Here is a 10,056-nt window from a genome sequence, read left to right as displayed (position 1 = left end):
TTTTAGTTTCTCTTTTAGTTTTTTTTTTTTATCCACAACGAGGAAGCTCTTGGATTGTATCTCACCTGATGGTAAGTGACGATCAGGCCGAAGGTGGAAGCGAGCTTCACCTGGAATCCTCAACCTCGGAGGAACTGGCTATCTTACCTCTAACTGCCGGAAACAATGGCGACAGACTTAGGTAAGATGGTGGTAGCTAGCCAGGCGGACTTAGAACAAGCCCTACCACCAACCAAACTGCACAGAAAAATCTGCCCCCACTGGGAATCGAACCCGGGACCTCTGCGTTTGAAGCAGGTAGTCTTACCACTAGACCAAAGAGGCGGTTAAAGTTTGTAAAGGCTCGTTCCCACTGCAATCCAGTAATGTAGGATCCCGCAAAAATGGACTGTCGTTTGAACTCACACCTCGAGTAGGTACCTAATGTGCTAGCAATTCGAATTAGAAATTCGAATGGATCGGTTTTTGCGGAACACTGCAAACACGATGATGTTCATAAACACGACGGGATTCTGCAAAATCAGTTCCTGCAAAATACGGAATGTCTCCGTGGGAACAAGCCCTTGCGTCGAATAATCAAGAAAACGATTAGGGAATTAAACCATCCACTAGTTAAAATAGGAATACATCGCATTCTAAATATAAAACCCGGGTGAATAGTTGTTGCCCGTCCAACATCTGGGGGCACGGCAGTGCCCCCACCAAGTCGAGCAAAAAAGCGGCACGGCCGTACCATCCTTTTCTCGAAGCAATTCAGGCCATTTTCGACCGCCTGTAACTTCGTTGTGGATAAAACTAGAAGGCTGAATTTTCATTAGCTATGCAGGCATTGTAAAGACACGGTATATTTAAAATTTCATTCAATTTGAACCAGTAGTTTAAGAATTATAACGGGTCAAAGTTACTTAATTTTGTCACTCACTGACTCACCGATCATCAAAACTCTAAGGCACTTCTAGCAGACCTAGAAGCTTCAAATTTGGAATATAAGTAGTGTTTGGTGTATGAATCAAGGAAAAACTAAAATATTTGGGGGCACGGTAGTGCAACCGCCAAGTCGAATAAAATTTTTCAATTTCGGTCCAGTTTTCTAGATACATAACTGCTGTCTACAAAATACAAAAAGAAATGATATTTGGGGGCATGGTAGAGCAACCGCCAAGTCGAGTAAAATTTTTCAATTTCGGTCCAGTTTTCTAGATACATAACTGCTGTCTACAAAATACAAAAAGAAATGAGATCCCATCAAAAACAATACTTGTCAAAAAAACCAAGTCTCGCAACTCAGTTGTTCTACGGTAAAAAGTTGTGAGATCCATGTAATACCAAGTCCAGGCCAGGAAATCTTTAACGTTTTACATAAATATATTGACTTGGCCATCGCATGAAAACACGTGTAAATTAAATTATTTAGTGCGATGGCCAAGTCAATAATTTATGTAAAACGTTAAAGATTTCCTGGCCTGGACTTGGTATTACATGGATCTCACAACTTTTTACCGTAGAACAACTGAGTTGCGAGACTTGGTTTTTTTGACAAGTATTGTTTTTGATGGGATTGTTTTTTTTTTGTACTCTCAGTTTTATTTCTATCGGTCATTAATAAAATAAATACGAGGCAAAACGCTTGGTGATAAGAATTAATTGCCATCAGGCATGACCGTGACACTGGCCACTACGAAATTATTTTTCATCTGCGATTTCGTTCTTCTTTTGTTAATTTACCTCTCTAATTCTTTTACCTCTCTCTCGGAATTCTCGCGATGTTTTCCACGACTTCCTCGTAAATTATTATTATGAATAAGGTCTTTTATTCGAGTTTTCATCGCATGTATCGAGTTGTTATCGAGTCGAGACTTATTTCGACGAAATCAACGATTACCAAGAATCAATTCACACATAGAGACATTGCAATTTGGGCTCATTGAACCGAAACATTATTTATGGTTCGACGAAGATGGAAAAGTTTTAAGGTTCAATCATAGAATAACTAGCTTTCTGCCCACGGCTTCGCCCGCATGGAATTTTGTCTGTCATAGAAAAACTATATCACGCACGCCCCTGTTTCAATAACCGGGATAAAAACTATCCTATGTCCTTTCCCGGGACTCCAACTATCTGTGTCAAATTTCATCAAAATCGGTTCAGTGGTTTAGGCGTGAAAGCAAGACAGACAGAGTCTTCATATAAGCGCTTCCTCTAAAGTGAGCCAAACATCATATTAATTGTCATAAAAAGTCGAAAAAATAAAAGAAAAAAGAAGAATATCGTCTTACATACATTTTGATTTGTTTTCACCAGCGTATAAGAAAAACTAAACTAAACCCAGTGGTTTACTTCAAAGTGCCTTATATTCTGCACTTACGCGGTTTCTAGTAGGGTAGCTTGGGGTCATTGGACAAAATTCTACGTGCTCACAGACCGGGCTTTAGCTTGTGTTCAATTGACGACGAATACAAGAAAAAGTGTTCCTACTTCGAAAACTCAAGAGGAACGTAAACTAAGCTGGGGTTTTTCCTCAGAAAAACACTGTCAAAGTTGATAACTCCGGCTTGTAGTTAGCCAAGTGTTCGAGATTCGCCGACTACCTGCAGGTCGGGTGTGACTAGTAGCGCAAACTATGCAGACTGGAATCTAAGGTATTTGCTGAATCAACACTTGAGTGTGAGGCTACTATGCAACTGCAATATACTCGTACACCGCTTATGCTAATAAGGTTTATCTAATACTGAGTACTAATGAAGAATCGATTTTAGATCTAATCTAGTCCTAGGAGCTTTCAAGCAAGCTTTAGGCCATAATTTGGATTCTGGGATGAATTAAAGTAATAAATAAATTAATCCATGGAGATGATTGTAATTTTCATTCATTCATAGCTTCAGCTTAGTTTTACGAAAATGAGTTATCAATAGATGAGTAGGCTCAATGAAAGAGTAGGTTTATATTTTATTTTGTAAAAATCGGTATAGTTAGGTAATTAAAACGGCAATGAACCATTTCATAACTATCTGAAACGATTCATCAAGAGCGGCACTATATTTTTTCATGCTTGCTGGACATAAAACTTTTTGTTTCTTACTTAGATTCATTTTTCGACTGAACTCTTCGTCCAACCGCTGTCACTGCAGCCCCATCTTGTCCAAGTTAGAACATGCAAGTGGGTCAGCGTAACAAATGTACAGAGGTGCGCCAGACAGATGGCTACTGATGCTAAAGATTAGTAAATGCTGGCTTTTGAGTTGTAGGCTGAGATCCTGTTTAGCGGAGATACTAATTAAATTCGTTTATTCTTTCGTTTCAGCCAAATGACGTCCACTGCTGGACAAAGGCATCCCCCAAGGTTTTCCACAATGAACGGTCCCACGTTGCCCGCATCCAGGCTCTTCCCGCGACCTTTACCAGATCATCGGTCTACCTAGTAAGAGGCCTGCCCACGCTATGTCTTCCAGCCTGTAGTTGCCACTCGAGAACTAATTAAATTAAGAGATAAGAAATGGTCTGGTTAATGATTAAGCGTAATTTAGAAGAATTTTGCGCTTTGGCAACCAAAACTTTTGGACTTGCAAAAAGGAGTGACTGTATTAACGAAAGTGGAAGGTTCATTAGGGATTCGAATACAAAAGAATAATCGACGGAGATAATTGAATACGACTGTTAATACATATACTGTACAAATTAATTATAAAGAGATGAAATCTTTCTAATCAATCACAGACAGTTACAAATATTTCACTATGTAGAGCCAACGATTAACGATATTTCATCATTCCTTCGAAGCGCAGAATCTTATAATGGTGGCCCATATTTCAATGGCTACGGAGTCCACCATGGCCCAGTGTACTCGCGACGCCTCCAACCGTCAGAAATGGAAGCACATCGCCAGGAGAGCTACCCTCTTAAATGACATCGAACACCTCACCGTGTACCTCGTCGCAACCACGACCACTCTGACAAGAGTGTCCGTCTAAGGAGAATATTTCAATAGTATCACATTTATTTTACTTCTCGTTGACAGTTTTTGGACGTTATAGCAACAGAAATCCTTGTAAAACTGAACAGGTGGCGTAGACCTGCAAAATAAATGATCCCAGACACAAACACCTGTAAGTAAAGTCTAGCTTTGGAACGTACCTATTTGTAAGCAGCCGGCAATTTTTCCGGAGCATCTGGCGGTTCGTAGGGATATTCCCAAGAATTTCCGCGCCTCAAGTTTTACCTAATCTTTTTAGTTTTTCAGCGTTCCGTATGTGACTTGAACGGAAGACTGGGAAATTTCGTACGTTTTTCGTTGCTAAGACTCTACTAAGATCATAGTAACGCGTGTTTAGAAGGTTATTAAAATTTCTTAGCGATTAGTCGCTTCTCAAACTAAATTTCAATCAAGCGAAAGGTCGTGGGTTCAATTCCCGCCTTAGGCAATTCGATTTCATCAAGTTGTTTATTTAAAATTTAAAAGGTTTTCAAAACCATAAGTAATAAAATTATAGTCAATTTTAAAAATTTTATGTTGATCATGCTTATGAAACAACACAAAACAGACAACAAACAACAAAACTGCGAACTTACAGAAATAGCCGCAGGAGAAAAAATACAAAATACACTGCAATTTTCTCATATTACATAGTACTCAAGTTTTGTTGTGTAAATATACAGAACCTTAACACGTCACCATAATCACATTTCACCGGTTTTTTTCTCACAACTTGTAAAGTAGGTCTAAAGTAAGAAGTTTGTTTATAGGTTTTGCTGGGTTAGATTTGGGGTGAGACTCTACCTACTGAGTACCCTGGCTCATTAGAAATGTATTTATTAACCTCACTTGTCGACCCACAACATAGTGGAAAGAAATCTTTCTAAATTCTGCTACCGATTTTAGCTATAATAATAAGCAAATAAGTGTATTTGTATTTCTAGGTTGTTTCCTCTACTTCCTACGCAATATAAGAAAAGTTTAAGGCTGAGATACACCATCTTAATTTGACATTAACAAACGTCAAATATCTATCAAACTCCGTACAAAAAGCTCCAGTTATCGTTATAGTTACGGTCAAAGTTAGGTGGTGCAACTCAGCCTTAATATAAAAAGCTAACAGAAAAACCTTCTCCCACACGATCCTATAAACCTGAACGAAAGCACAGCTAATAAAAAATCCATACACTCTGATTGTATTCGTCGAGATCCTCGCGGACAAATCTTGTTACTAAATTCATTTTTTTTTTCTAACGGTGTACTCTAAGTGACATTGTTGGCAAGCTCCTAAGTGACTTCTTAGTGTAAAAAACAGGAAACACAAATTAAGTGACTTTGACTTATCGTAAATCAGTGACCTTTGAACTCGTTTTTATTTACTGTTGTGATAATCACTATAAAATGTCTCCCAAAAATAAATTATGCGGTGGTTGTTTACAAAAAATAGAGGACAAACGTAGATGCTTGATGTGCATGGCGTGTAAGAAACATTACGACCTGGAGTGCGCCGGTGTCAGTGAACAGCGGTTCCACGGGACGCTTGTCGGCGAGCACAGGGACCGGTGGCGGTGCGTCGCCTGCGTCAGCGCGCAGCCTAAGCGCGACAATACGGACACGCCGGTCCGGGCCGCCGTCGACGGCGTCACGGTGAGGAGGGGCGCCAACACAGTGAGCCCCGTCAGCCTGGACGTGTCCATGCTGGAGCGGCCGCCACTGGATGACACCGCGCACAACTTAACCGTGGAGCTGCCGGACTTCCACGCGCTGGTCCTCGAGTTGAGGCAGTTCCGAGAGGAGGTGCGGGAGGAGATGAGGCAGCTCCGCGAGGAGGTGCGTGAGGAGCTGAGGGCTGTGTGCGCCCGGACCGATGCCGTGTGCGACGAGGTGCGGAAGCTGACGGGCCGGGTGACCCGCTGCGAGGACAGGGTCGGAGCCGTCGAGCAGCGCCTGCACGCCATCAACCTCGCCGTGCAGAGCGGCGCCACGGCCGGGACGGCGCGGATGGACGCGCTCGAGCAGCGGCTGGAGGCCGGGGCGGCGCCCGGGCCGGGGGCGAGCGCGCAGCTGGAGCGCACCGTGGCCGAGCTCAGGCTCGAGCTCAACGAGCGGGACCAGGAGGCCCTGCTCGCGGACCTGGAGATCGGCCACCTCCCGGAGGTGAAGGGGGAGAGCGTCGTGCACAGCGTCGCGGTGCTCGCCAGCCGGCTGGGCGTGGCGCTGGACGAGCGGGACGTGGTGTTCGCGGAGCGCGTGGGCGCGCCGCCGGCTGAGGCGGGCGGGCGCGCGCGGCGCGTGGTGGTGCGGCTGGCGCGGCGCCGCCTGCGCGACGAGCTGCTGCAGGCCGCGCGCGTGCGCCGCGGGGTGCCGGAGGGGAGCGGCCGGGTGTTCGTGAACGAGCGCCTGACGCGCCCCAATCGCCAGCTGTTCCACCGGGCGCGCGAGGAGTGCCGCGCCCGCCAGTGGAGGTACTGCTGGACGAGGCGGGGGCGTGTCTTCGTCCGCAGGAGCGACGGTGCGCAGGTCTTTCAGCTGCGAGAGCCCGACGACCTCATCAGAGTATTAGGCGCTCCGAGTGAATGACTCTTTTTGCACTGTAAATGTCAAAGTTCAGTGGTTATTGGCGTGTTTTTAGGTCATATAAATATTAATCATTTCATATATTCCTCCTTAGTTGGTATGCTCACCTGTATAATAATCGAACAAAGTAATTGTTTAAGTAAAACGCAGACAATCTATGTTTGGTCTCCTCACACTCATTTACTTACAGAACCTACATACATACAGAGTAATAAACATGGCATTATCTGCAACATATTATCATACATTTTCCAGACTAAACTTAACTACACTAACTCTACTTATATTATAATACAATGGTATATTTTTATTCTATACATATTAAAGGCCTTGGGTTAAAAAATCTAACAGTAGGTCTATTCAATGCAGGTTCACTGAGCACAGGACACGAGGAGTTTATCATGGCTATGGAGGAACTTAACCCTGATGTAATGGCGATAAATGAGACGTGGCTCAGGACGGGGGAGGAGGATAGGGCACCCAAACTATCAGGTTACCGTCTAAGGCATACTCCGAGACCTACCCAAGTTAGAGGAGGGCGCGGTGGTGGGGTCGGTTTCTACATACGCAAGGGGCTAAACGTGAGGACCTGTCCACATCCTGCCACTTTTTCTACCGTTGAGCAAATGTGGGTCTCCTTGCGTCTAAATAATCAGAGAATTGCTGTTGGTACGGCTTACAGACCTCCATGGCAGGACGTGAGTGTGTTTTTGGATGCCATCGCTGAGACAATAGCCTCCTTCACCGGGTTTGATGGATTGGTCATTCTTGGGGACTTCAACATCAACCTGCTGGACGGGCATGGTGGCAAGTGTAGGGATCTCATAAATTGTATGCACAGCCTCAACCTGAAGCAACTGGTTTCCGAGCCAACACATTACACAGCACACAGCTCAACTCTTATTGATGTAATATTTACCGATATAAAGGCTCTTAGGGTCATTGTGAGACAATCACCTGATCTGGGAGGCCACGCCATGCTCATGGCGGAGCTCAGGGTCAGGAAGGAGACAGCGAAACCCCACTGGGTCACCTACAGGCCACTGAAGGGCATCATGCAGCATCTTTTTGACTCAGACCTTAGTAAAATAGACTGGTCGAACCTCAGAGGTGTTCGGGACATAGACGCTAGAGTTGAGGCATTTACGGGGTGTATTCGAGGGCTGATAGATCTGCACGCCCCGATAAAAACACGTAAATTCAAGCATCCCCCCCACCCTTGGATAACGGACACAATCAGAGAGATGATGCATGTCAGGGAGAATTACCATAGACAATTCAGGAAGAGAGCTACCGCTACTCTACGGGACAGTTATAGAGTGATGAAGAAACTAGTATCAGATGCTATAGAAAGAGAAAAAACTTGCTTTTTCAATAAACACATTAACAGTAACCTTAAAAATTCAAAACAGCTCTGGAAGAATTTAAAAAGCACAGTTCTACCGAACAAGAAAGATGCTTGTGAACTCCCTTTACTGTTTAATGACCCCAACTCCATCAACAATCATTTCCTCGATGTGCCTGGTGAGGACAGTGTGACAATCTCTCAACTAACTTACTATGAATTTCACAGATACAATAGTGTTACATCGTTCTCACTTCAGACTGTGAATTCAGATGTAGTTCTAAAAACCATCACAGCACTTAAATCGAACGCCCAGGGATGTGATGGTGTCACCCTGGACATGATACTGCTCACTCTTCCTTACTCGCTGGAGGCCATCACTGACATAGTAAACTGCTCTATACTTCAGGGCAGCTTCCCTGAGTGCTGGAAAATAGCAGTTGTGAAGCCTCTGCCAAAAACCAACCACCCAACAACAGTCAATGAGCTCAGGCCCATTAGCATTCTGCCATGCCTCTCTAAAATCTTGGAACGTATAGTATGTGACCAGCTGACCAAATACCTTGAGACAGAGGACATACTTCCACAACGTCAATCGGGATTCCGCAAGGGCTTCAGCACAGCAACCGCCCTTTCGGATGTTGTTGATCACCTTTTGGCTAGCCAAGACAGGGGAATGGTCTCCTTATTGATGCTGCTGGACTTCTCGCGCGCATTTGACTCCATAAACATTCCTCTACTGCTGTCAAAATTGAGTTTCTACGGTCTTGACAGAACTTCAGTGCAATGGTTTCACAGCTACCTGACGCAGAGACAGCAGTATGTGGAGCTAAAAAAAACAGACGGTACCGTATTTATATCACAACGCAAACCAGTCACCCGCGGAGTCCCCCAGGGATCCATCCTAGGCCCAATTCTATATATTTTATACAGCGCGGACATAATTAACCACATTACTGACTGCCACTACCACCTCTACGCTGACGACCTACAACTATACATATCGTTCCCACCATCAGACTTTGCTGCTGCCATATCCAAAGTCAATAATCAGCTGAGTAGAATCTCCATCTGGTGCACTTCCAACTGCCTCGTGCTTAATCCCAGAAAATCCAAATTCATGCTGACAGGCTCACCCAAAGGGTTGGAAAAACTCAAAGATATTCAACTCAACATTGCAATAAACGGAGAGCAAATGGAGCGGGTTTTGGAAGCACGTAATCTGGGTCTGATTGTTGACAGTAAACTTAGGTTTGAGAGTCACGTGCTCGAGTGTGCCAGAACTTGTTTTTACCGGCTGAAGCTTCTGTATAAGCTGAGACCATACATAACTGAAAGCCTTAGAACCTCTCTATGCGAGTCACTTATACTAAGCAAACTTAATTATTGTGATACAGTTTATGGCCCTTGCCTGTTGACTAGATCTGTTCGTCTCATTCAGAGAGTTCAAAATGCATGTGCGCGCTTTTGCTTCACGATACCTCCTAGAACACACGTTACCCCCTTTTTAAACTCAGCAAATTTGCTAAAGATGGCTGCTCGTCGGAGACTTCACCTGGCCACAATGATGTTTGGTATACTGTCCAATTTAAAGCCAAAGTATCTCCTTGACAAGTTGGAGTGGGCTCAGGTTCAGGGTAGATATCCCAGGAGGTTGTGCACTCACATCTTTGCCACGCCCAAGCACCGCACTGTTGCATTTCGGGGTTCCTTTCGTTTCGCGGCGTCCCGATGCTGGAACGACCTGCCCCCACCACTGCGCGCCCTAAAGACAAGGAATACCTTTAAGAACAATTTTAAAAAACACTTGACACAAGCACAACAGTTACAGCATAGTTAACTTACATTTAAGGCAAGCGCGACGCGAGAAGGGGCATAATGGGTTTGCTCCGGCACTGGTGGGCCGCAATGGGCCGAGATTAATGCATGTTCATGACTGTCACTTCACCACACACCAGTGGGTACGCCTTGATAATGGGTGCGCCCTGCAATTTTAAAATTTTGAAGTTTTAGTTTTAGCTCTCGACTTTTTTAAAAAAACTAACGCATAGTAGCCATCTCACCGTCTTTTTTTGCGCATCACGCATGCAGCATCGTCAAACGCTTCCTCACGAGGTCAATTTACACCGTCCAATTCCGACCAACAAACTGTAGAAGGTGGGAG

The 10,056-nt window shown here is 44.5% G+C and overlaps 1 non-coding gene across 1 annotated transcript; it reads right to left on the bottom strand.

Moving 5' to 3' along the window:
* Window positions 1-252: 252 nt before the first annotated feature.
* Trnal-caa (transfer RNA leucine (anticodon CAA)) lies at window positions 253-324 on the bottom strand. Its single transcript has one exon. It is a non-coding gene; the product is annotated as a tRNA-Leu (tRNA).
* Window positions 325-10,056: the final 9,732 nt, after the last annotated feature.

The sequence above is a fragment of the Ostrinia nubilalis genome, chromosome 17 (assembly GCF_963855985.1).
Source record: "Ostrinia nubilalis chromosome 17, ilOstNubi1.1, whole genome shotgun sequence".
Lineage (NCBI taxonomy): Eukaryota > Metazoa > Arthropoda > Insecta > Lepidoptera > Crambidae > Ostrinia > Ostrinia nubilalis.
This window is presented reverse-complemented; position numbering and strand designations above follow the sequence as displayed.